This window comes from Vespula vulgaris, chromosome 5, assembly GCF_905475345.1.
Source record: "Vespula vulgaris chromosome 5, iyVesVulg1.1, whole genome shotgun sequence".
In the NCBI taxonomy this organism is placed as follows: domain Eukaryota; kingdom Metazoa; phylum Arthropoda; class Insecta; order Hymenoptera; family Vespidae; genus Vespula; species Vespula vulgaris.
In genome coordinates this window covers 9,558,519-9,582,848 of record NC_066590.1, presented here as the reverse complement: position 1 = coordinate 9,582,848, position 24,330 = coordinate 9,558,519, and the positions used below count along the sequence as shown (strand labels likewise).

At 37.9% G+C, this 24,330-nt stretch overlaps 1 long non-coding RNA gene across 1 annotated transcript; it reads right to left on the bottom strand.

Moving 5' to 3' along the window:
* Positions 1 to 5,469: 5,469 nt before the first annotated feature.
* On the bottom strand, positions 5,470 to 22,392 carry LOC127064189 (uncharacterized). The gene is made up of 8 exons (XR_007781611.1): positions 22,269 to 22,392; positions 16,490 to 18,064; positions 10,406 to 14,458; positions 10,159 to 10,256; positions 9,714 to 9,813; positions 8,328 to 8,427; positions 6,493 to 6,592; positions 5,470 to 6,294 (listed from the first exon to the last, which is right to left on the bottom strand). It is a non-coding gene; the product is annotated as an uncharacterized LOC127064189 (long non-coding RNA).
* Between the last annotated feature and the right edge of the window lie 1,938 nt (positions 22,393 to 24,330).

Here is a 24,330-nt window from a genome sequence, read left to right as displayed (position 1 = left end):
CGCAACCCAGACGCAACCCAGACGCAACCCAGACGCAACCCAGACGCAACCCAGACGCAACCCAGACGCAACCCAGACGCAACCCAGACGCAACCCAGACGCAACCCAGACGCAACCCAGACGCAACCCAGACGCAACCCAGACGCAACCCAGACGCAACCCAGACGCAACCCAGACGCAACCCAGACGCAACCCAGACGCAACCCAGACGCAACCCAGACGCAACCCAGACGCAACCCAGACGCAACCCAGACGCAACCCAGACGCAACCCAGACGCAACCCAGACGCAACCCAGACGCAACCCAGACGCAACCCAGACGCAACCCAGACGCAACCCAGACGCAACCCAGACGCAACCCAGACGCAACCCAGACGCAACCCAGACGCAACCCAGACGCAACCCAGACGCAACCCAGACGCAACCCAGACGCAACCCAGACGCAACCCAGACGCAACCCAGACGCAACCCAGACGCAACCCAGACGCAACCCAGACGCAACCCAGACGCAACCCAGACGCAACCCAGACGCAACCCAGACGCAACCCAGACGCAACCCAGACGCAACCCAGACGCAACCCAGACGCAACCCAGACGCAACCCAGACGCAACCCAGACGCAACCCAGACGCAACCCAGACGCAACCCAGACGCAACCCAGACGCAACCCAGACGCAACCCAGACGCAACCCAGACGCAACCCAGACGCAACCCAGACGCAACCCAGACGCAACCCAGACGCAACCCAGACGCAACCCAGACGCAACCCAGACGCAACCCAGACGCAACCCAGACGCAACCCAGACGCAACCCAGACGCAACCCAGACGCAACCCAGACGCAACCCAGACGCAACCCAGACGCAACCCAGACGCAACCCAGACGCAACCCAGACGCAACCCAGACGCAACCCAGACGCAACCCAGACGCAACCCAGACGCAACCCAGACGCAACCCAGACGCAACCCAGACGCAACCCAGACGCAACCCAGACGCAACCCAGACGCAACCCAGACGCAACCCAGACGCAACCCAGACGCAACCCAGACGCAACCCAGACGCAACCCAGACGCAACCCAGACGCAACCCAGACGCAACCCAGACGCAACCCAGACGCAACCCAGACGCAACCCAGACGCAACCCAGACGCAACCCAGACGCAACCCAGACGCAACCCAGACGCAACCCAGACGCAACCCAGACGCAACCCAGACGCAACCCAGACGCAACCCAGACGCAACCCAGACGCAACCCAGACGCAACCCAGACGCAACCCAGACGCAACCCAGACGCAACCCAGACGCAACCCAGACGCAACCCAGACGCAACCCAGACGCAACCCAGACGCAACCCAGACGCAACCCAGACGCAACCCAGACGCAACCCAGACGCAACCCAGACGCAACCCAGACGCAACCCAGACGCAACCCAGACGCAACCCAGACGCAACCCAGACGCAACCCAGACGCAACCCAGACGCAACCCAGACGCAACCCAGACGCAACCCAGACGCAACCCAGACGCAACCCAGACGCAACCCAGACGCAACCCAGACGCAACCCAGACGCAACCCAGACGCAACCCAGACGCAACCCAGACGCAACCCAGACGCAACCCAGACGCAACCCAGACGCAACCCAGACGCAACCCAGACGCAACCCAGACGCAACCCAGACGCAACCCAGACGCAACCCAGACGCAACCCAGACGCAACCCAGACGCAACCCAGACGCAACCCAGACGCAACCCAGACGCAACCCAGACGCAACCCAGACGCAACCCAGACGCAACCCAGACGCAACCCAGACGCAACCCAGACGCAACCCAGACGCAACCCAGACGCAACCCAGACGCAACCCAGACGCAACCCAGACGCAACCCAGACGCAACCCAGACGCAACCCAGACGCAACCCAGACGCAACCCAGACGCAACCCAGACGCAACCCAGACGCAACCCAGACGCAACCCAGACGCAACCCAGACGCAACCCAGACGCAACCCAGACGCAACCCAGACGCAACCCAGACGCAACCCAGACGCAACCCAGACGCAACCCAGACGCAACCCAGACGCAACCCAGACGCAACCCAGACGCAACCCAGACGCAACCCAGACGCAACCCAACCTCGGAGACAACCTTCAGACACAACCTCGGACACAACCTTCAGACACAACCTCGGACACAACCTTCAGACACAACCTCGGACACAACCTTCAGACACAACCTCGGACACAACCTCGGACACAACCTCGGACACAACCTTCAGACACAACCTCGGACACAACCTTCAGACACAACCTCGGACACAACCTCGGACACAACCTTCAGACACAACCTCGGACACAACCTTCAGACACAACCTCGGACACAACCTCGGACACAACCTCGGACACAACCTCGGACACAACCTCGGACACAACCTTCAGACACAACCTCGGACACAACCTTCAGACACAACCTCGGACACAACCTCGGACACAACCTCGGACACAACCTCGGACACAACCTCGGACACAACCTTCAGACACAACCTCGGACACAACCTTCAGACACAACCTCGGACACAACCTCGGACACAACCTCGGACACAACCTCGGACACAACCTTCAGACACAACCTCGGACACAACCTTCGGACTAAACTTTTTACACAACTTCTACAGAATTTTCTCACAAGTTGTACGTATCTTTCACATAAGTCTCACACAACTTTTACACACATATTGGACTTCTTTCAAACAACGTTTTCTCAACTCTCATACAGTTCTTACACGTCTCTCTTACAATCTTTCCGCAGCTTATGACGCATAATTTAACATGAAACAGAAGAAAGTCTGGTAGAGTACTGATCGCAAATCAGACGTAACGCAAGTGGAATGTCATTGCTTCTCAGTCGCTTCTCTTATACAATAAAGACACAGGCTTGACGTAACCTTTTTCTCTTTAAGCGATTATTCGAAGGTGTCGTATAAATGATCAATCACAAACATTCCTATTCTGATGTCTACTTATAGCTTCTCCTGTGTTTAATATTATATAATAAAATCAGACAAATATCATGCAAAAAATTAGACAAATATTATATATTAAAATAAAACAAATATTATACAATAAAATCGGCAAATAGTATACAATAAAGTCAGACAAATATTATACTGTAGAATCAGACTAACACTGATTACTCGGAAATTACGGAGTCCCACAACCTGTTTCAGAAACCGGCCGATAGATGTACTCTGCGCTCTCATTTTTACGTACACACGTTCACAGGCATATGGCGGTGCCCCTAGGATTATGCAAATATGTTGTCATTTTTCGATTCTACGTAATATTAAGAAAAATAAGCTGGGCATTACAGATAAACAGGAAATTATGCGTGCTTGCTAGGAGATATGAAATACCTATTAATTACCTAAGAGAGAGGAACATAAGAAAAATAATTACTCCACGTCACTGGATGGATTCGACACCATTTGTGTGGAATTACGTTTATCCAATGTAAACCAACGTAATACGAACTACAATTTTTGCAAAATTTGCTAGGGTACATAGAGGCGAGCTTTATGGAAATGCTGATGTTTCCACCGATTTTTCGATAATAACGCATACGCCACACGGTACATGCTTTTTATCAAATAATCACGTTAATATTTAGGATTAGTAAGTTGATGGAATAAGATACCCTGGAAATTACACGAACATCAACGAATGATGCAAAATTAACAAGAATTTTGACAAGCATTAGGTAAAAACATATTTATTCGCTTATGCGGACACTATGACGTTTCGCCTGACACTTGGAGGCCACCTAGATACGTTCTAGGATTGACGAAAAACTTGGGAATTGACGGCAAGTCAGGGACGTCAGACGGACGTCACGGCGTTGATACGGTCATCAGGGACATCACGGACCTGTGACAGAGATTAAGGCGTTGTTTCTATCATCTGTGACGTCACAGATCTCTGAGTGACATTACGGCTTTGTTTCGACCATCTGTGACGTCACGGACCTGTGACGGAAATTACGGCGTTGTCTCTATCATCTGTGACGTCACAGATCTATTAGAGATGTTACGGCGTTGTTTTTCTATCATCTGTGACGTCTCGGACCTGTGACAGAAATTACGGCGTTGTTTCTATCATCTGTGACGTCACAGATCTATTAGAGATGTTACGGCGTTGTTTTTCTATCATCTGTGACGTCACGGACCTGTGACAGAAATTACGGCGTTGTTTCTATCATCTGTGACGTCAGGGACCTGTGACAGAAATTACGGCTTTGTTTCTATCATCTGTGACGTCACAGATCTATTAGAGATGTTACGGCGTTGTTTTTCTATCATCTGTGACGTCTCGGACCTGTGACAGAAACTACGGCGTTGTTTCTATCATCTGTGACGTCAGGGACCAGTGACAGAAATTACGGCGTTGTTTCTAACATCTGTGACGTCACAGATCTATTAGAGATGTTACGGCGTTGTTTTTCTATCATCTGTGACGTCACGGACCTGTGACAGAAATTACGGCGTTGTTTCTATCATCTGTGACGTCACGGACCTGTGACAGAAATTACGGCGTTGTTTCGACCATCTGTGACGTCACGGACCTGTGACAGAAATTACGGCTTTGTTTCTATCATCTGTGACGTCACAGATCTATTAGAGATGTTACGGCGTTGTTTTTCTATCATCTGTGACGTCACGGACCTGTGACAGAAATTTCGGCGTTGTTTCTATCATCTGTGACGTCACAGATCTATTAGAGACGTGACGGCGTTGTTTTTCTATCATCTTTGACGTCACGGATCTGTGACAGAAATTACGGCGTTGTCTCTATCATCTGTGACGTCACAGATCTATTAGAGATGTTACGGCGTTGTTTTTCTATCATCTGTGACGTCTCGGACCTGTGACAGAAATTACGGCGTTGTTTCTATCATCTGTGACGTCACAGATCTATTAGAGATGTTACGGCGTTGTTTTTCTATCATCTGTGACGTCACGGACCTGTGACAGAAATTACGGCGTTGTTTCTATCATCTGTGACGTCAGGGACCTGTGACAGAAATTACGGCTTTGTTTCTATCATCTGTGACGTCACAGATCTATTAGAGATGTTACGGCGTTGTTTTTCTATCATCTGTGACGTCTCGGACCTGTGACAGAAACTACGGCGTTGTTTCTATCATCTGTGACGTCAGGGACCAGTGACAGAAATTACGGCGTTGTTTCTATCATCTGTGACGTCACAGATCTATTAGAGATGTTACGGCGTTGTTTTTCTATCATCTGTGACGTCACGGACCTGTGACAGAAATTACGGCGTTGTTTCTATCATCTGTGACGTCACGGACCTGTGACAGAAATTACGGCGTTGTTTCGACCATCTGTGACGTCACAGATCTATTAGAGATGTTACGGCGTTGTTTTTCTATCATCTGTGACGTCACGGACCTGTGACAGAAATTACGGCGTTGTTTCCATCATCTGTGACGTCACAGATCTATTAGAGATGTTACGGCGTTGTTTTTCTATCATCTGTGACGTCACGGACCTGTGACAGAAATTACGGCGTTGTTTCTATCATCTGTGACGTCACGGACCTGTGACAGAAATTACGGCGTTGTTTCTATCATTTGTGACGTCACGGACCTGTGACAGAAATTACGGCGTTGTTTCTATCATCTGTGACGTCACGGACCTGTGACAGAAATTACGGCGTTGTTTCTATCATCTGTGACGTCACAGATCTATTAGAGACGTTACGGCGTTGTTTTTCTATCATCTGTGACGTCACGGACCTGTGACAGAAATTACGGCGTTGTTTCTATCATCTGTGACGTCACCGATCTATTAGAGACGTTACGGCGTTGTTTCTATCATCTGTGACGTCACGGACCTGTGACAGAAATTACGGCGTTGTTTCTATCATCTGTGACGTCACAGATCTATTAGAGACGTTACGGCGTTGTTTTTCTATCATCTGTGACGTCACGGACCTGTGACAGAAATTACGGCGTTGTTTCTATCATCTGTGACGTCACCGATCTATTAGAGACGTTACGGCGTTGTTTTTCTATCATCTGTGACGTCACGGACCTGTGACAGAAATTACGGCGTTGTTTCTATCATCTGTGACGTCACGGACCTGTGACAGAAATTACGGCGTTGTTTCTATCATCTGTGACGTCACAGATCTATTAGAGACGTTACGGCGTTGTTTTTCTATCATCTGTGACGTCACGGACCTGTGACAGAAATTACGGCGTTGTTTCGACCATCTGTGACGTCACGGACCTGTGACAGAAATTACGGCGTTCTTTCTATCATCTGTGACGTCACGGACCTGTGACAGAAATTACGGCGTTGTTTCTATCATCTGTGACGTCACCGATCCATTAGAGACGTTACGGCGTTGTTTTTCTATCATCTGTGACGTCACGGACCTGTGACAGAAATTACGGCGTTGTTTCTATCATCTGTGACGTCACGGACCTGTGACAGAAATTACGGCGTTGTTTCTATCATCTGTGACGTCACCGATCTATTAGAGACGTTACGGCGTTGTTTTTCTATCATCTGTGACGTCACGGACCTGTGACAGAAGTTACGGCGTTGTTTCTATCATCTGTGACGTCACGGACCTGTGACAGAAGTTACGGCGTTGTTTCTATCATCTGTGACGTCACGGACCTGTGACAGAAATTACGGCGTTGTTTCTATCATCTGTGACGTCACGGTCCTGTGACAGAAATTACGGCGTTGTTTCTATCATCTGTGACGTCACAGATCTATTAGAGACTTTACGGCGTTGTTTTTCTATCATCTGTGACGTCACGGACCTGTGACAGAAATTACGGCGTTGTTTCGACCATCTGTGACGTCACGGACCTGTGACAGAAATTACGGCGTTCTTTCTATCATCTGTGACGTCACAGATCTATTAGAGACGTTACGGCGTTGTTTTTCTATCATCTGTGACGTCACGGACCTGTGACAGAAATTACGGCGTTGTTTCTATCGTCTGTGACGTCACGGACCTGTGACAGAAGTTACGGCGTTGTTTATATCATCTGTGACGTCACAGATCTATTAGAGACGTTACGGCGTTGTTTTTCTATCATCTGTGACGTCACGGACCTGTGACAGAAATTACGGCGCTGTTTCGACCATCTGTGACGTCACGGTCCTGTGACAGAAATTACGGCGTTGTTTCTATCATCTGTGACGTCACGGACCTGTGACAGAAATTACGGCGTTGTTTATATCATCTGTGACGTCACGGACCTGTGACAGAAATTACGGCGTTGTTTCTATCATCTGTGACGTCACGGACCTGTGACAGAAATTACGGCGTTGTTTCTATCATCTGTGACGTCACAGATCTATTAGAGACGTTACGGCGTTGTTTTTCTATCATCTGTGACGTCACGGACCTGTGACAGAAATTACGGCGTTGTTTCGACCATCTGTGACGTCACGGACCTGTGACAGAAATTACGGCGTTGTTTCTATCATCTGTGACGTCACGGACCTGTGACAGAAATTACGGCGTTGTTTCTATCATCTGTGACGTCACGGATCTATTAGAGACGTGACGGCGTTGTTTTTCTATCATCTGTGACGTCACGGACCTGTGACAGAAATTACTGCGTTTTTTCTATCATCTGTGACGTCACCGATCTATTAGAGACGTTAAGGCGTTGTTTTTCTATCATCTGTGACGTCACGGACCTGTGACAGAAATTACGGCGTTGTTTCTATCATCTGTGACGTCACAGATCTATTAGAGACGTTACGGCGTTGTTTTTCTATCATCTGTGACGTCACGGACCTGTGACAGAAATTACGGCGTTGTTTCTATCATCTGTGACGTCACCGATCTATTAGAGACGTTACGGCGTTGTTTTTCTATCATCTGTGACGTCACGGACCTGTGACAGAAGTTACGGCGTTGTTTCTATCATCTGTGACGTCACGGACCTGTGACAGAAATTACGGCGTTGTTTCTATCATCTGTGACGTCACGGACCTGTGACAGAAATTACGGCGTTGTTTCTATCATCTGTGACGTCACAGATCTATTAGAGACGTTACGGCGTTGTTTTTCTATCATCTGTGACGTCACGGACCTGTGACAGAAATTACGGCGTTGTTTCGACCATCTGTGACGTCACGGACCTGTGACAGAAATTACGGCGTTCTTTCTATCATCTGTGACGTCACAGATCTATTAGAGACGTTACGGCGTTGTTTTTCTATCATCTGTGACGTCACGGACCTGTGACAGAAATTACGGAGTTGTTTCTATCGTCTGTGACGTCACGGACCTGTGACAGAAGTTACGGCGTTGTTTATATCATCTGTGACGTCACAGATCTATTAGAGACGTTACGGCGTTGTTTTTCTATCATCTGTGACGTCACGGACCTGTGACAGAAATTACGGCGCTGTTTCGACCATCTGTGACGTCACGGTCCTGTGACAGAAATTACGGCGTTGTTTCTATCATCTGTGACGTCACGGACCTGTGACAGAAATTACGGCGTTGTTTATATCATCTGTGACGTCACGGACCTGTGACAGAAATTACGGCGTTGTTTCTATCATCTGTGACGTCACGGACCTGTGACAGAAATTACGGCGTTGTTTCGACCATCTGTGACGTCACGGACCTGTGACAGAAATTACGGCGTTCTTTCTATCATCTGTGACGTCACAGATCTATTAGAGACGTTACGGCGTTGTTTTTCTATCATCTGTGACGTCACGGACCTGTGACAGAAATTACGGCGTTGTTTCTATCGTCTGTGACGTCACGGACCTGTGACAGAAGTTACGGCGTTGTTTATATCATCTGTGACGTCACAGATCTATTAGAGACGTTACGGCGTTGTTTTTCTATCATCTGTGACGTCACGGACCTGTGACAGAAATTACGGCGCTGTTTCGACCATCTGTGACGTCACGGTCCTGTGACAGAAATTACGGCGTTGTTTCTATCATCTGTGACGTCACGGACCTGTGACAGAAATTACGGCGTTGTTTATATCATCTGTGACGTCACGGACCTGTGACAGAAATTACGGCGTTGTTTCTATCATCTGTGACTTCACGGACCTGTGACAGAAATTACGGCGTTGTTTCGACCATCTGTGACGTCACGGACCTGTGACAGAAATTACGGCGTTGTTTCTATCATCTGTGACGTCACGGACCTGTGACAGAAATTACGGCGTTGTTTCTATCATCTGTGACGTCACAGATCTATTAGAGACGTTACGGCGTTGTTTTTCTATCATCTGTGACGTCACGGACCTGTGACAGAAATTACGGCGTTGTTTCGACCATCTGTGACGTCACGGACCTGTGACAGAAATTACGGCGTTGTTTCTATCATCTGTGACGTCACGGACCTGTGACAGAAATTACGGCGTTGTTTCTATCATCTGTGACGTCACGGATCTATTAGAGACGTGACGGCGTTGTTTTTCTATCATCTGTGACGTCACGGACCTGTGACAGAAATTACGGCGTTGTTTCTATCATCTGTGACGTCACAGATCTATTAGAGATGTTACGGCGTTGTTTTTCTATCATCTGTGACGTCACGGACCTGTGACAGAAATTACGGCGTTTTTTCTATCATCTGTGACGTCACCGATCTATTAGAGACGTTACGGCGTTGTTTTTCTATCATCTGTGACGTCACGGACCTGTGACAGAAGTTACGGCGTTGTTTCTATCATCTGTGACGTCACCGATCTATTAGAGACGTTACGGCGTTGTTTTTCTATCATCTGTGACGTCACGGACCTGTGACAGAAGTTACGGTGTTGTTTCTATCATCTGTGACGTCACGGACCTGTGACAGAAATTACGGCGTTGTTTCTATCATCTGTGACGTCACGGACCTGTGACAGAAATTACGGCGTTGTCTCTATCATCTGTGACGTCACAGATCTATTAGAGACGTTACGGCGTTGTTTTTCTATCATCTGTGACGTCACGGACCTGTGACAGAAATTACGGCGCTGTTTCGACCATCTGTGACGTCACGGTCCTGTGACAGAAATTACGGCGTTGTTTCTATCATCTGTGACTTCACGGACCTGTGACAGAAATTACGGCGTTGTTTATATCATCTGTGACGTCACGGACCTGTGACAGAAATTACGGCGTTGTTTCTATCATCTGTGACGTCACGGACCTGTGACAGAAATTACGGCGTTGTTTCGACCATCTGTGACGTCACGGACCTGTGACAGAAATTACGGCGTTGTTTCTATCATCTGTGACGTCACGGTCCTGTGACAGAAATTACGGCGTTGTTTCTATCATCTGTGACGTCACAGATCTATTAGATACGTTACGGCGTTGTTTTTATATCATCTGTGACGTCACGGACCTGTGACAGAAATTACGGCGTTGTTTCTATCATCTGTGACGTCACGGACCTGTGACAGAAATTACGGTGTTGTTTCTATCATCTGTGACGTCACAGATCTATTAGATACGTTACGGCGTTGTTTTTATATCATCTGTGACGTCACGGACCTGTGACAGAAATTACGGCGTTGTTTCTATCATCTGTGACGTCACGGACCTGTGACAGAAATTACGGTGTTGTTTCTATCATCTGTGACGTCACAGATCTATTAGAGACGTTACGGCGTTGTTTTTCTATCATCTGTGACGTCACGGACCTGTTACAGAAGTTACGGCCTTGTTTCGATCATCTGTGACGTCACGGACCTGTGACAGGAGTTACGGCGTTGTTTTTCTATCATCTGTGACGTCACAGATCTATTAGAGACGTTACGGCGTTGTTTTTCTATCATCTGTGACGTCACGGACCTGTTACAGAAGTTACGGCCTTGTTTCGATCATCTGTGACGTCACGGACCTGTGACAGGAGTTACGGCGTTGTTTTTCTATCATCTGTGACGTCACAGATCTATTAGAGACGTTACGGCGTTGTTTTTCTATCATCTGTGACGTCACGGACCTGTTACAGAAGTTACGGCCTTGTTTCGATCATCTGTGACGTCACGGACCTGTGACAGAAATTACGGTGTTGTTTCTATCATCTGTGACGTCACAGATCTATTAGATACGTTACGGCGTTGTTTTTATATCATCTGTGACGTCACGGACCTGTGACAGAAATTACGGCGTTGTTTCTATCATCTGTGACGTCACGGACCTGTGACAGAAATTACGGCGTTGTTTCTATCATCTGTGACGTCACGGACCTGTGACAGAAATTACGGCGTTGTTTCTATCATCTGTGACGTCACCGATCCATTAGAGACGTTACGGCGTTGTTTTTCTATCATCTGTGACGTCACGGACCTGTGACAGAAGTTACGGCGTTGTTTATATCATCTGTGACGTCACAGATCTATTAGAGACGTTACGGCGTTGTTTTTCTATCATCTGTGACGTCACGGACCTGTTACAGAAGTTACGGCCTTGTTTCGATCATCTGTGACGTCACGGACCTGTGACAGGAGTTACGGCGTTGTTTTTCTATCATCTGTGACGTCACAGATCTATTAGAGACGTTACGGCGTTGTTTTTCTATCATCTGTGACGTCACGGACCTGTTACAGAAGTTACGGCCTTGTTTCGATCATCTGTGACGTCACGGACCTGTGACAAGAGTTACGGCGTTGTTTTTCTATCATCTGTGACGTCACAGATCTCTAAGAGACGTTACAGCGTTGTTTCGATCATCTATGACGTCACGGTCCTGTGACAGAAGTTACGGCGTTGTTTCCAGCATCTGTGACGTCACGGACCTGTGACAGACGTTAAGGTGTTCTTATGGACGTCAGGGACTTCAGACGGACATTACGGCGTTGTTACGGTCGTCACGGACGTGTGACAGACGTTACGGCGTTATTTCGATCATCTGTGATGTCACGGAGCTGTGACAGACGTTACGGCGATGTTACGGACGTTACGGATGTTCGACAGACGTTTCGGATGTGCGAGTGAGGTTACGGCACTCTTACGGACGTAAGACAGACGTTATGGATGGTCGAGTGATGTTACGGCACTTTTACGGACGTTAGGTAGTTACGGCGATATTACGGACGTTATGGAAGTTCGAGTGAGGTTAGAGCACTTTTACGGACGTTACAGCGGTTTACTGAAACTATAGCACCTAGAAGAACGGGACCGGACTCATGGGTGAGCTCTCGTTGCGCCCTCTAGGCGGATCTTTTTTTTGTCCAGATCGGACCAATCATGTACGAGTGAAGTCTACAAACGATCTATATATAGTTTGGAAAGTCTTCAGTCAACGCCATCTATGAGTCAATGGAAAATCTTTCCAATCAACTACTTGTACGCTAATGGCGTAATGTATAATTGGAATTGAATTATTTCTGGATTTGCAAAGAAAAACAGCAAGACTTGCCGCAGCCAAAAGTATATCAACCGCTTTTATAGCTTCGCAAAAGAAAGAATCATCATCCTGGACAATCAAGAACCAATGGATCAGATTTTCTTTCACCAAAACATTTTTGTATGCATTGAAAAAGGTCAGTTTTTATTTCACGTTGCATGACACACATAGCTATAACTTTTATTAATTTCTTTTTATTGTAGAAGTAAAAGTTACTTCTATGAAAGAATTACGAAACTTCTTAATTTCTGTTATCGTATTTTGTTGGAGATAGTTCTTGATCGATAAAAAAAGAGGCTATACGCGAAGCGTGTGACGTACAGTATGAAGAAAAGAATTGTGAAGCTGTGACAGATGAATGTCCAAAAAATAATCTTTTATAGGACCAAATCTTTCTGTAATAATTGGAGCATTTAAACCCGCAAAAATTGTCGGTATGTTTCCATCGTATATATTTCCATTTTAAACTATGCATTAACTTTCAAAAACCAGAAATAGCTACGTTACTTATTAGGTATTCCCAGAGGTTTGAAAAAACTTGTTTCCTTAAAAATGAAGAGTCTACGGTACACAGAACTTATATATTATATTATATAGAAATCCTTGGAATGCGCCACTTCTGAGTCTATTAAAAGTCTTTACAATCAATTACTTACCATACATGGCAGTAGTGTAATATAAATTTGAATGGAATTATTTCAGGACTTAGAAAGGTATCATAATCGGATATATGTGTAATCGTCTTTAATATGAATGGGTTTTTGATATAATTGTACTTTGGACGGCTCATGCTTCCTTATCGAGTGCCTCTTTGTCAAGAGCTAACAAAGTTTCATTTCAATTTAATCTCGATATCGTTCTTTGTTTTATTTCAATAATCGATTCGTTTACCCTTTCTCTCTCTCTCTCTCTCTATATATATATATATAGTATATAATACATAACAGAAATGAGTAACTAAGGGTTTACAAAAAAACATTATCATATACATATTCATATACGCCTCAATGCAATTACGACTTACATCTTGCATCGAAAAATGACAATAGTCGACTATAATTAGTGAATTTCTTAATCAGTGGTATTACATCTTACGTTGATACATTTGTGAAGAGCTTTGTTATCTACGGCCAGTTGAAAGGCACTTTAACTATTAACCGAGGTATTGAAATCTTTTATCAAAAGTCTTAACGTTAACGACAAACGAATAAAAGATTGTATTAGAGTTTAATTCGATATCTTCCATTGTATCTTCCAATATAATAATGTAAAGTTTATTAACGAGAAGTAGAATCATATATCTAATTAAAAATAAACAACTAATAGATTTCGTTCCATTACACAAATGTATATACATACATTTATGCGTACACATTAAAAGTATTGCTAATAAAAAATCAATGGAATTATAGAAAACATTTCATTGTAAATTGATGCCGACAATAACAAATACCCTTCAATAATGTGTAATTTTTTCTTTTTCTATTAAGTATTAATTTCTTTGTTAATCAATTTAAACATTTTTAGTTCATAATGAATTCTATCAATAACAATATCAGATATTTAATTTTGGCTCATTGCAGAAGAAAGGTTGCTCCTTACTGTCTACACAATATAATAAACCTCAAGCAATACCCAAGGAAAGACTACTATATACTTTGTGTATGTGTGCGTGGGTGTGTATATTATGTATCTAGTTATGTACATATGTATCTATTTACAAACGTATGTTTATATGGGATCTTCCAACATTCCACCTTGGTGGTTGCCGAAAGACTGATCTCATACGATATTCGAGAGAAAGTAAATAACATAAGGTGTATTTAGATATTTCACCTTATATAGAAACATATAAACATTGTAATAATTTTTGCTTTGTATATGTCAGCTAGTAAATGGTATAAACATTCTCTTTTTCTTTCAGTGTAATAATATTATATATATATATATATATATATATATATATTAAAATTTTTATAATTTAATTAGTTAATTAATCAAAATCAAAAAATAAAAGAAAGCAACAGGAATAGAAAAATACGAGACCTCATCGAAAACTCCGTTTGTTAGAAAACAATGTACTTTCATCTCTCTCTCTCTCTCTTCCTCGCTCTGTTTTGCTATTTTTTTCTTAATTTTTTTGTATGCACGTGTACGCGTATGTACGTAATACGTATATGCCTTTTAACAAATGTAATATCGTTTGGTATCGATATATTTTATATATAGAAAGATCGTCGACGATCGAACGTGATGAGTGTACCTGATCGTGACACCCTTATTTCAATATTGTAAATTTAATTTGTCAACGAGGTATAAATTCTATATTCATTTAAATACACATACCTTGATATGTGTGTGAATAATGCATATTAATCATAATACGCATTAAATGACACGTTTAAATGAAATCCCACATTAAAATTTACATTGTACTAGATACATATACTACATAAGAACAAGAAAGCAAAATTGAATATACCAAGATACTTTATTCTTCTTCTTCTTCTTCTTCTGCATATTATTGTTGTTGTTATTATTGTTATTATTATCCTTATTGTATTTAGAAATCTATCATAATTGAAGATATTGGGAAATAAAGATGAGATTTCTTTCTTATTCTTCTTATCTGTTTTTTTTTTCTTTTTCTTTTCTTTTATATGAATAATAAGAAATATAAGGTATCATAATCAGATACATATGTAATCTTCTTTAATTTGAATGGGTTTTTGATATAATTGTACTTTGGACGCCTAATGCTTCCTTATCGAATGCCTTTTTGTCAAGAGCTAACAATGTTTCTTTTCAATTTAATCTCGATATCGTTCTTTGTTTTATTCAAATTCTCGATTCGTTTACCCTTTCTTTCTCTCTCTCTCTCTCTTTCTCTCTCTGTATAAATATATACATATTATATATAATATATATATATATATATATATATATATATATATATATATATATCTCAATCTGTATCAGAAATAAACTCAGGGTTTATAAAAAAACATTATCATATACGTATTCATCTGCGTATCAATGCAAATACGACTTACATCTTGCATCGAAAAATGACAATAGTCGACTATAATTAGTGAATTTCTTAATCAGTGGTATTACATCTTACGTTGATACATTTGTGAAGAGTTTTGTTATCTACGGCCAGTTGAAAGGCATTTTAACTATTAACCGAAGTATTGAAATCTTTTATCAAAAGTCTTAACGTTAACGACAAACGAATAAAAGATTGTATTAGAGTTTAATTCGATATCTTCCATTGTATCTTCCAATATAATAATGTAAAGTTTATTAACGAGAAGTAGAATCATATATCTAATTAAAAATAAACAACTAATAGATTTCGTTCCATTACACAAATGTATATACATACATTTATGCGTACACATTAAAAGTATTGCTAATAAAAAATCAATGGAATTATAGAAAACATTTCATTGTAAATTGATGCCGACAATAACAAATACCCTTCAATAATGTGTAATTTTTTCTTTTTCTATTAAGTATTAATTTCTTTGTTAATCAATTTAAACATTTTTAGTTCATAATGAATTCTATCAATAACAATATCAGATATTTAATTTTGGCTCATTGCAGAAGAAAGGTTGCTCATTACTGTCTACACAATGTAATAAACCTCAAGCAATACCCAAGGAAAGACTACTATATACTTTGTGTATGTGTGCGTGGGTGTGTATATTATGTATCTAGTTATGTACATATCTATCTATTTACAAACGTATGTTTATATGGGATCTTCCAACATTCCACCTTGGTGGTTGCCGAAAGACTGATCTCATACGATATTCGACAGAAAGTACATAACATAAGGTGTATTTAGATATTTCACCTTATATAGAAACATATAAACATTGTAATAATTTTTGCTTTGTATATGTCAGCTAGTAAATGGTATAAACATTCTCTTTTTCTTTCAGTGTAATAATATTATATATATATATATATATATATATATATATATTAAAATTTTTATAATTTAATTAGTTAATTGATCAAAATCAAAAAATAAAAGAAAGCAACAGGAGTAGAAAAATACGAGACCTCATCGAAAACTCCGTTTGTTAGAAAACAATGTACTTTCATCTCTCTCTCTCTCTCTCTCTCTCTTCCTCGCTCTGTTTTGCTATTTTTTTCTTAATTTTTCTGTATGCACGTGTACGCGTATGTACGTAATACGTATATGCCTTTTAACAAATGTAATATCGTTTGGTATCGATATATTTTATATATAGAAAGATCGTCGACGATCGAACGTGATGCGTGTACCTGATCGTGACACCCTTATTTCAATATTGTAAATTTAATTTGTCAACGAGGTATAAATTCTATATTCATTTAAATACACATACCTTGATATGTGTGTGAATAATGCATATTAATCATAATACGCATTAAATGACACGTTTAAATGAAATCCCACATTAAAATTTACATTGTACTAGATACATATACTACATAAGAACAAGAAAGCAAAATTGAATATACCAAGATACTTTATTCTTCTTCTTCTTCTTCTTCTGCATATTATTGTTGTTGTTATTATTGTTATTATTATCCTTATTGTATTTAGAAATCTATCATAATTGATGATATTGGGAAATAAAGATGAGATTTCTTTCTTATTCTTCTTATCTGTTTTTTTTTTCTTTTTCTTTTCTTTTATATGAATAATAAGAAATATAAGGTATCATAATCAGAGACATATGTAATCTTCTTTAATTTGAATGGGTTTTTGATATAATTGTACTTTGGACGCCTAATGCTTCCTTATCGAATGCCTTTTTGTCAAGAGCTAACAAAGTTTCTTTTCAATTTAATCTCGATATCGTTCTTTGTTTTATTCAAATTCTCGATTCGTTTACCCTTTCTTTCTCTCTCTCTCTCTCTCTCTCTCTCTGTATATATATATATATATATATATATCTGTATATATCTCAATCTGTATCAGAAATAAACTCAGGGTTTATAAAAAAACATTATCATATACGTATTCATCTGCGTATCAATGCAAATACGACTTACATCTTGCATCGAAAAATGACAATAGTCGACTATAATTAGTGAATTTCTTAATCAGTGGTATTACATCTTACGTTGATACATTTGTGAAGAGCTTTGTTATCTACGGCCAGTTGAAAGGCATTTTAACTATTAACCGAAGTATTGAAATCTTTTATCAAAAGTCTTAACGTTAACGACAAACGAATAAAAGATTGTATTAGAGTTTAATTCGATATCTTCCATTGTATCTTCCAATATAATAATGTAAAGTTTATTAACGAGAAGTAGAATCATATATCTAATTAAAAATAAACAACTAATAGATTTCGTTCCATTACAAAGATATATATACATACATTTATCCGTACACATTAAAAGTATTGCTAATAAAAAATCAATAGGATTATAGAAAACATTTCATTGTAAATTGATGCCGAAAATAACAAATACCCTTCAATAATGTGTAATTTTTTCTTTTTCTATCAAGTATTAATTTCTTTTTAATCAATTTAAACATTTTTAGTTCATAATGTATCAATAACAATATCAGATATTTAATTTTGGCTCATTGCAGAACAAAGGTTGCTCGTTACTGTCCATACAATATAAGAAAATCTCAAGCAATACCCAAGAGAAAGACTACTGTATACTTTGTGTATGTGTGTGTGGGTGTGTATATTATGTATCTAGTTACGTACATATGTACATATACACATATGTATCTATTTACAAATGTATGTTTGTATGGGATCTTCCAACATTCCACCTCGGTGGTTGCCGAAAGACTGATCTCATACGATATTCGACAGAAAGTAAATAACATAAGTTGTATTTAGATATTTCAGCTTATATAGAAACATATAAACATTGTAATAAGATTTGCTTTGTATACGTCAGCTAGTAAATGGTATAAACATTCTCTTTTTCTTTCAGTGTAATAATATTATATATATATATATATATATATATATATATATATTAAAATTTTTATAATTTAATTAGTTAATTAATCAAAATCAAAAAATAAAAGAAAGCAACAGGAATACAAAAATACGAGACCTCATCGAAAACTCCGTTTGTTAGGACAGACGTCCTTCCTCGTAAACAATGAACATTCATCTCTCTCTCTCTCTCTCTCTCTTCCTCGCTCTATTTTGCTATTTTTTTCTTAATTTTTCTGTATGCACGTGTACGCGTATGTACGTAATACGTATATGCCTTTCAACAAATGTAATATCGTTTGGTATCGATATATTTTATATATAGAAAGATCGTCGACGATCGAACGTGATGCGTGTACCTGATCGTGACACCCTTATTTCAATATTGTAAATTTAATTTGTCAACGAGGTATAAATTCTATATTCATTTAAATACACATACATTGATATGTGTATGAATAATGCATATTAATCATAATACGCATTAAATGACACGTTTAAATAAAATCCCACATTAAAATTTACATTGTACTAGATACATATACTACATAAGAACAAGAAAGCAAAATTGAATATACCAAGATACTTTATTCTTCTTCTTCTTCTTCTTCTGCATATTATTGTTGTTGTTATTATTGTTATTATTATCCTTATTGTATTTAGAAATCTATCATAATTGAAGATATTGGGAAATAAAGATGAGATTTCTATCTTACTCTTCTTAACTGTTTTTTTTTTCTTTTTCTTTTCTTTTATATGAATAATAAGAAATATAAGGTATCATAATCAGATACATATGTAATCTTCTTTAATTTGAATGGGTTTTTGATATAATTGTACTTTGGACGCCTAATGCTTCCTTATCGAATGCCTTTTTGTCAAGAGCTAACAAAGTTTCTTTTCAATTTAATCTCGATATCGTTCTTTGTTTTATTCAAATTCTCGATTCGTTTACCCTTTCTTTCTCTCTCTCTCTCTCTCTCTCTCTCTCTTTCTCTCTCTGTATATATATATATACATATTATATATAATATATATATATATATATATATATATATATATATATATATATATATATATATATCTGTATATATCTCAATCTGTATCAGAAATAAACTCAGGGTTTATAAAAAACCATTATCATATACGTATTCATCTGCGTATCAAAGCAAATACGACTTACATCTTGCATCGAAAAATGACAATAGTCGACTATAATTAGTGAATTTCTTAATCAGTGGTATTACATCTTACGTTGATACATTTGTGAAGAGCTTTGTTATCTACGGCCAGTTGAAAGGCACTTTAACTATTAACCGAGGTATTGAAATCTTTTATCAAAAGTCTTAACGTTAACGACAAAGGAATAAAAGATTGTATTAGAGTTTAATTCGATATCTTCCATTGTATCTTCCAATATAATAATGTAAAGTTTATTAACGAGAAGTAGAATCATATATCTAATTAAAAATAAACAACTAATAGATTTCGTTCCATTACAAAGATATATATACATACATTTATGCGTACACATTAAAAGTATTGCTAATAAAAAATCAATAGGATTATAGAAAACATTTCATTGTAAATTGATGCCGAAAATAACAAATACCCTTCAATAATGTGTAATTTTTTCTTTTTCTATCAAGTATTAATTTCTTTTTAATCAATTTAAACATTTTTAGTTCATAATGTATCAATAACAATATCAGATATTTAATTTTGGCTCATTGCAGATCAAAGGTTGCTCGTTACTGTCCATACAATATAAGAAAATCTCAAGCAATACCCAAGAGAAAGACTACTGTATACTTTGTGTATGTGTGTGTGGGTGTGTATATTATGTATCTAGTTACGTACATATGTACATATACACATATGTATCTATTTACAAATGTATGTTTGTATGGGATCTTCCAACATTCCACCTCGGTGGTTGCCGAAAGACTGATCTCATAAGATATTCGACAGAAAGTAAATAACATAAGTTGTATTTAGATATTTGAGCTTATATAGAAACATATAAACATTGTAATAAGATTTGCTTTGTATACGTCAGCTAGTAAATGGTATAAACATTCTCTTTTTCTTTCAGTGTAATAATATTATATATACATATATATATATATATATATATATATATATATATATTAAAATTTTTATAATTTAATTAGTTAATTAATCAAAATCAAAAAATAAAAGAAAGCAACAGGAATACAAAAATACGAGACCTCATCGAAAACTCCGTTTGTTAGGACAGACGTCCTTCCTCGTAAACAATGAACTTTCATCTCTCTCTCTCTCTCTCTCTTCCTCGCTCTATTTTGCTATTTTTTTCCTAATTTTTCTGTATGCACGTGTACGCGTATGTACGTAATACGTATATGCCTTTCAACAAATGTAATATCGTTTGGTATCAATATATTTTATATATAGAAAGATCGTCGACGATCGAACGTGATGCGTGTACCTGATCGTGACACCCTTATTTCAATATTGTAAATTTAATTTGTCAACGAGGTATAAATTCTATATTCATTTAAATACACATCCATTGATATGTGTATGAATAATGCATATTAATCATAATACGCATTAAATGACACGTTTAAATAAAATCCCACATTAAAATTTACATTGTACTAGATACATATACTACATAAGAACAAGAAAGCAAAATTGAATATACCAAGATACTTTATTCTTCTTCTTCTTCTTCTTCTGCATATTATTGTTGTTGTTATTATTGTTATTATTATCCTTATTGTATTTAGAAATCTATCATAATTGAAGATATTGGGAAATAAAGATGAGATTTCTTTCTTATTCTTCTTAACTGTTTTTTTTTTTCTTTTTCTTTTCTTTTATATGAATAATAAGAAATATAAGGTATCATAATCAGATACATATGTAATCTTCTTTAATTTGAATGGGTTTTTGATATAATTGTACTTTGGACGCCTAATGCTTCCTTATCGAATGCCTTTTTGTCAAGAGCTAACAAAGTTTCTTTTCAATTTAATCTCGATATCGTTCTTTGTTTTATTCAAATTCTCGATTCGTTTACCCTTTCTTTCTCTCTCTCTCTCTCTCTCTCTCTCTTTCTCTCTCTGTATATATATATATACATATTATATATAATATATATATATATATATATATATATATATATATATATATCTGTATATATCTCAATCTGTATCAGAAATAAACTCAGGGTTTATAAAAAAACATTATCATATACGTATTCATCTGCGTATCAATGCAAATACGACTTACATCTTGCATCGAAAAATGACAATAATCGACTATAATTAGTGAATTTCTTAATCAGTGGTATTACATCTTACGTTGATACATTTGTGAAGAGCTTTGTTATCTACGGCCAGTTGAAAGGCACTTTAACTATTAACCGAGGTATTGAAATCTTTTATCAAAAGTCTTAACGTTAACGACAAACGAATAAAAGATTGTATTAGAGTTTAATTCGATATCTTCCATTGTATCTTCCAATATAATAATGTAAAGTTTATTAACGAGAAGTAGAATCATATATCTAATTAAAAATAAACAACTAATAGATTTCGTTCCATTACACAAATGTATATACATACATTTATGCGTACACATTAAAAGTATTGCTAATAAAAAATCAATGGAATTATAGAAAACATTTCATTGTAAATTGATGCCGACAATAACAAATACCCTTCAATAATGTGTAATTTTTTCTTTTTCTATTAAGTATTAATTTCTTTGTTAATCAATTTAAACATTTTTAGTTCATAATGAATTCTATCAATAACAATATCAGATATTTAATTTTGGCTCATTGCAGAAGAAAGGTTGCTCCTTACTGTCTACACAATATAATAAACCTCAAGCAATACCCAAGGAAAGACTACTATATACTTTGTGTATGTGTGCGTGGGTGTGTATATTATGTATCTAGTTATGTACATATGTATCTATTTACAAACGTATGTTTATATGGGATCTTCCAACATTCCACCTTGGTGGTTGCCGAAAGACTGATCTCATACGATATTCGAGAGAAAGTAAATAACATAAGGTGTATTTAGATATTTCACCTTATATAGAAACATATAAACATTGTAATAATTTTTGCTTTGTATATGTCAGCTAGTAAATGGTATAAACATTCTCTTTTCCTTTCAGTGTAATAATATTATATATATATATATATATATATATATATATATATATATATATTAAAATTTTTATAATTTAATTAGTTAATTAATCAAAATCAAAAAATAAAAGAAAGCAACAGGAATACAAAAATACGAGACCTCATCGAAAACTCCGTTTGTTAGGACAGACGTCCTTCCTCGTAAACAATGAACTTTCATCTCTCTCTCTCTCTCTCTCTTCCTCGCTCTATTTTGCTATTTTTTTCTTAATTTTTCTGTATGCACGTGTACGCGTATGTACGTAATACGTATATGCCTTTCAACAAATGTAATATCGTTTGGTATCGATATATTTTATATATAGAAAGATCGTCGACGATCGAACGTGATGCGTGTACCTGATCGTGACACCCTTATTTCAATATTGTAAATTTAATTTGTCAACGAGGTATAAATTCTATATTCATTTAAATACACATACATTGATATGTGTATGAATAATGCATATTAATCATAATACGCATTAAATGACACGTTTAAATCAAATCCCACATTAAAATTTACATTGTACTAGATACATATACTACATAAGAACAAGAAAGCAAAATTGAATATACCAAGATACTTTATTCTTCTTCTTCTTCTTCTTCTGCATATTATTGTTGTTGTTATTATTGTTATTATTATCCTTATTGTATTTAGAAATCTATCATAATTGAAGATATTGGGAAATAAAGATGAGATTTCTATCTTACTCTTCTTAACTGTTTTTTTTTTCTTTTTCTTTTCTTTTATATGAATAATAAGAAATATAAGGTATCATAATCAGATACATATGTAATCTTCTTTAATTTGAATGGGTTTTTGATATAATTGTACTTTGGACGCCTAATGCTTCCTTATCGAATGCCTTTTTGTCAAGAGCTAACAAAGTTTCTTTTCAATTTAATCTCGATATCGTTCTTTGTTTTATTCAAATTCTCGATTCGTTTACCCTTTCTTTCTCTCTCTCTCTCTCTCTCTCTCTCTCTTTCTCTCTCTGTATATATATATATACATATTATATATAATATATATATATATATATATATATATATATATATATATATATATATATATATCTGTATATATCTCAATCTGTATCAGAAATAAACTCAGGGTTTATAAAAAACCATTATCATATACGTATTCATCTGCGTATCAATGCAAATACGACTTACATCTTGCATCGAAAAATGACAATAGTCGACTATAATTAGTGAATTTCTTAATCAGTGGTATTACATCTTACGTTGATACATTTGTGAAGAGCTTTGTTATCTACGGCCAGTTGAAAGGCACTTTAACTATTAACCGAGGTATTGAAATCTTTTATCAAAAGTCTTAACGTTAACGACAAAGGAATAAAAGATTGTATTAGAGTTTAATTCGATATCTTCCATTGTATCTTCCAATATAATAATGTAAAGTTTATTAACGAGAAGTAGAATCATATATCTAATTAAAAATAAACAACTAATAGATTTCGTTCCATTACAAAGATATATATACATACATTTATGCGTACACATTAAAAGTATTGCTAATAAAAAATCAATAGGATTATAGAAAACATTTCATTGTAAATTGATGCCGAAAATAACAAATACCCTTCAATAATGTGTAATTTTTTCTTTTTCTATCAAGTATTAATTTCTTTTTAATCAATTTAAACATTTTTAGTTCATAATGTATCAATAACAATATCAGATATTTAATTTTGGCTCATTGCAGATCAAAGGTTGCT